At 32.9% G+C, this 5,137-nt stretch overlaps 1 pseudogene; it reads left to right on the top strand.

The window, feature by feature from the left end:
- Positions 1-369: 369 nt before the first annotated feature.
- Positions 370-2,265, top strand: LOC143558173 (wee1-like protein kinase; annotated as a pseudogene).
- Positions 2,266-5,137: the final 2,872 nt, after the last annotated feature.

A 5,137-nucleotide genomic window follows, 5' to 3' on the forward strand; every position in this document is an offset into this window, starting at 1 on the left:
AAGCAGATCTCATGTTCCATACAATTGACGACCAAGACGAACAATCATGCGGCGTTCAAGGTACAGTTATTATGATCAGTTCTTTTTTATTTTTTATCCTGATTTTGACGTGAACCTGAATCAGACATTGAATGTAGAAATATAAATTTCTTATTAGAATTTTACGCATTTTGTGGACTCCAAGTATGATTAATTAATAAACTAGCCGAGTGAACACCAATTAAAATTAAACATGAACATCAATCCGTGAGGCCTAGATAATTAATAAAACTAGACTTAATTGTAGTGGATCTAAACATTGTTTAACTGAATGTATAAACGAACTTAAGATACAATATTGATTTCTGAAAAATGATTGGATCATCTAAAATGAAGCCTATAGAGCAGAAAAAACAGATCTGGAAAGCAATAATTGTGCAAGTTTATTCAAAGAGATCTGGGTGATTAGTTTAAAAGCCTCACTTTCTTATAGAGGTTGCATGCAAGCTATTTAAGTTCAGAGTTTTTTTATTTTGCATTTTTTTTTGTTTTTCCATTTCATTTAGCTGGAAGAATTGCTGTCCTAAATCACTAGAAAAGATGAAGTCTGTTAGAAGCAAAAGGCAAATAAAAGGTTAGTTTGTTAGTTATTTTAACAATTTTATTAAACAGTTTTGGAATTCTCTCATGTATTTTTTTCAAGTTTCAGCTGTCTTTTCTTGAGTTTTTATCATTGCTGCTTACGCAATGTTATGCTATGGATGTCTGCATTGTTCACTTGGTTTTTCTACTTTTCTCAATCTTTTAATTATTTTATGCTTGCAATTTATTTCCTAACTTTTTTTAAATTGCAGCAGCACTTTTGGAACTGGGAGATGATATATCAGAAGAAACTGAAACTGATAACCAAGCAGTGACCGAATCTGACATTAACAAGCAGGGTTATGTTTCCCAGTCTGCTGTAGCATTATGTTATCGGGTAATGCCTTCACCTTGTATTAAGAACCCTACATTAAAGATATCAGAACACATACACTTGTGTATATATGTAGAGGTGGCAATATGAATGGAATGGGTTGGGTTGGATTGGGTGATGGGTTAGGATGGGTTTGGGTCCGAATGGGTATGGGTCAGGATGGGTTATTTTTGCTATCGAACAAATTTTCATGAAATAGAGGTAAAAAGGATATTTCCATCTTTTTACTATCTTTCTGAAGCATGGCACCTATAGTTTTTAAAACTAATTTTCTCCCTTCAAGAAAATTGGTACTGGAAACTTCAGTCGTGTATTCAAAGTCTTGAAGAGAATTGATGGTTGCTTGTATGCGTAAATGCAGCACCAGAAAATTATATGACGAAACTGAAAGGTATTTCATTTTTCTTACTCTACGACTAGGTTTTTTCAATATGGCTATATTCATCAATGCTGGTGTATGTATGCATATAGTCTGTATGTACATCACACTCTCTTTTTATATTGTTAATATGGGGCAATTTTGCAGGCAAAAGGCTTTAATTGAAGTTCAATCTTAAGCTACATTAGGTAAGTATTTTAAAAACATTTTTACATAGTTGTTCATTTTCTTTAATTTACTTTAATAGTGAAAAATAATAATCCTAAAATGAATTACAGGATATCATAAAAACATTGTTGGATATAATACTTCCCTGTTTGAAAATAAGCAATTGTATATTCAATGAAATTCTCTGATCACAATATTCCTATCAACCATTCATCTAAAATATGCCCAGAAGGGTGAAGTGCCGGAAGCAATGCATCAGTTTAATATGGTTTATGGTTTATACCACTTGTATGCTAAGATTTATTGCATAAAGCCCTTAAGGTCAATTATAACGATTACGGTGCTGGTTACAGATCGCCAAGGCATTGCAATTTATACATGAAAAAGGGATAGTTCACTTTGATGTGAAACTTGAAAATATATATGTGAAGAATGATGTTACAAGCTTGGTGATTTTGGCTATGCAAGTCTTATTGATGGGAGTTTACCAATCGATTAAGGTGATGCAAGATACATGCCACAAGAAATCTTGATTCAAAATCTTAAGAGAAGGAAAACTTCCTCTTTTTCCTGGTCACACGGTGCGGTTTCAGATATACTTAAGGTACCACTTATTTCTGGATTTACATGTTAAAGCGGCTATTATATGTATGTTTTGATTGTTGATGGTATATTTTTATCAACCATGTATCATCTATCTGTTGGCTTGTTGCAGGCAATGTTGGACCCGGATCCTGTTGTTTGTGTGCTAAAGAATTTGTAGGCAATTCAGCATGCCTCACAGAACCTTTAAAACCAAATAAGCTCAATTTCTACATTGGAGAGCACGAAGTACAAAAACCGTAAAACTTATTAGTACACATTATGTAATCCAACAATGCTTATACCTCACCCTACTTTTGTATAAAGAAACTTTGTGCGCTCTGGTTGTTGCATTATCAACATTGTTACCTTCTTTGTAACTTTGTTGAATCTTGTGGGGTTATCGTTTTATGAGTTTTGGTACGGTAGATTGAGATTGAAAGTGATTGTAGTTTGATGGGTTTGGATTGAAAAAGTCGAGAGGTTTAAAACTTTAAACCCAAATAAAAAACTCAGTTTAATTATTAAACTCAATAAAAACAAAAAACAAAAAAAAAATCTTTTTAAAGTCATTCAAAGTTGTTACAATCATGTGGAATGTTTTTATAAATACTAAACCCAGAATGTTTGTTGTTTATCTCGTATGATACACGACTCACGAGTTTTAACATACGGGTGTTGTAAATAACTACTACTTTCATGCCTTGAAATTAATTTTTAGGTTTTCAACGGAAGTAGGTAAGAACTGTCTCTTTACTCAAGTAAAATTAGAATGTAATTGTAAATGAAACATTGATAAATATAATTTGTATATAATTATAAAAAAATTATTCTTAATTTCAAAATGTTTCGTAACCAGCCCCGTGTAGTACACGGGTTATAACCTAGTATATATAAATATATATATAATAAATGAAAAACTTCCAAGACACGTGTCCCTTGTATCTTCAATTTGCTAATGTGTTCACTTTTAAGCTTGTCCACGCCTCCTCTTTTCAATCTGCTGGTCCACGTGTTCACCCTTCCTTTTTGATGAATCTTCTTATGAAAGTTTTGAGCAGATTCAAATTTCAAACCTCATATATATCTGATTCAACGCACCTTTCTTTCTATTCTACTAACCCTAAAATTTATCAATTTTGTTAACTATTGAAGATCCACACTTGGTTCTTGATTCTATTTCATCAGGTATGTTATGTTTTTAATTTTATTCGTTCAATTTGATTCTTATTCATCTGTTGTTTGTTAAGTTCTGAATCTTTTCAACCCTAATACGATCTACAGAATCGTATTTTGTTTTTTCACGGAAGAACATCTTTCTCAGTTCAATTCGATCTCAAATCAGTTTTCAATGGCAGAGGAATTTGTAGTGTTCACCGGAAACAATTATGGCGGCTGCGGCTCTCCTAGTGTGTACGGTTTGGGTTTCAATGTGAATGTTGAATCCACCTTTTGTGTTTGTGTAATTATTGATTTCAACTTATTGTAGTGTTTCTTTGTTAGCTATTTATTAGTTTACTTACCGGAATCATTAGAGATAAAATCATAATCTGAAACACTTTTTAGTCCAAAATTCCGAACTTTTAAATAATATTTTGATAAAAATCCAATTAGTAAGAAAATACACACTTTTGGAGGAATGTCGGCTTTCGATTTGTTTGACCCGTTCTCCTTTTTAAATCTACCCATTTTGTTGTTAGGGGATAAGAGACAACCCGTATTGTTTTTACCTACTAAATTCTAAATCAATCCATTTGAAGGAAATGAATCGAAATTTTCACCTCTAATGAGACCCATAGATACCTTGGCAGTTATATTATCTCTTAACTGAGGTGTTGTGTGTGCATATTAATTCATTTTCAAATAAGTTCTGTTTTTGTGCATTAATTTCATAAACTAATATTTTCACTTTTTTGTGGTTGTAGCAATCATCGTTAAACCAGATCCAGATCGTAAGTTTAAAATTGTGTATGGAGATCATCTTAATGGACGTATTGTGGACTCATTAAATGGAAAAATATGCTATGCTTTTCTATCTACTTTTTTTTGTTAAGGGTCAAATTCAGAAAGGTTGGGTTGACCCAAAACAATTATTTAAAGTATTTTTGTAAATAATGTGTTAAATATTCACGGAAGATATATTTGTCACACCCCAACCTAAGGCGGAAATGCCGGGGCGTGATCCGATTGCTCACAGCTCCGACATTTCTGCCTTAGGTTGGGGTGTGACAGATTGGTATCAGAGCTGAAGGTTATAAGATAGGTCGTTAGAAATTTTCCTAATCATATGTTAGGGCCCTATACGTGCTTATCTGAACTGCCTTATGTGCTATTTAATAAATTGTTTACAGCTTGCTTAGATTTATTATTTTGTTATATTTGGCTTATCTATTTATTGCACATACACACAAATTCCGAGGCTATGCCTCACATTCATAATATTTTTATAAATCTTTTATTTTGGTAGATTATCTTTTATTGTGGGAAATTCCATAAGAATTCCCGTGTTTTGTTTTCTTTGTCTTTCACCTTGAAGCATGAGGGTATGACAAATTTCGTACAACCATAACTTTAATTGGTACCAATAATCGGCTAAACGATTGCGTGGTAAACATAACTGGCTAAATGGTTATACTTCCAAATTGAGTTTTTAAATTATTTTAAATACTTAGTTGGGTGAAAAATCCATGGAAATCCATGGGCACTCCAACTATCCATTTCTTAAACCATTTTCGATTTGATTTTTGGGTTGGAACATATCGTCCGGGGTGGTTCCCGAGATACACCAACTACTTATATTTGATTCGTTGATTCGATATTTAGTTGGGTTGGTTAAATGCCATGTAACGCTCATGGTCTGAACAACTCCATTGATTCGATAATTCGTTAATTAGTTGGGTCAGTTAAATGCCATGTACACGCTCATGGGCTGATCAACTCAATTGTTATATAGTCGTTATTTGAATTGGGCCAACAAATTGCCTTGGAACGTTCATGGGAGGCCAATTCACAAACTTTATGTTGCTTTATTTAGTTGGGCCATTCAAATTGCC

This window comes from Bidens hawaiensis, unplaced genomic scaffold (assembly GCF_021521415.1).
Source record: "Bidens hawaiensis isolate Kalapana, Puna unplaced genomic scaffold, B.hawaiensis_p1.1 tig00019341_1, whole genome shotgun sequence".
Lineage (NCBI taxonomy): Eukaryota > Viridiplantae > Streptophyta > Magnoliopsida > Asterales > Asteraceae > Bidens > Bidens hawaiensis.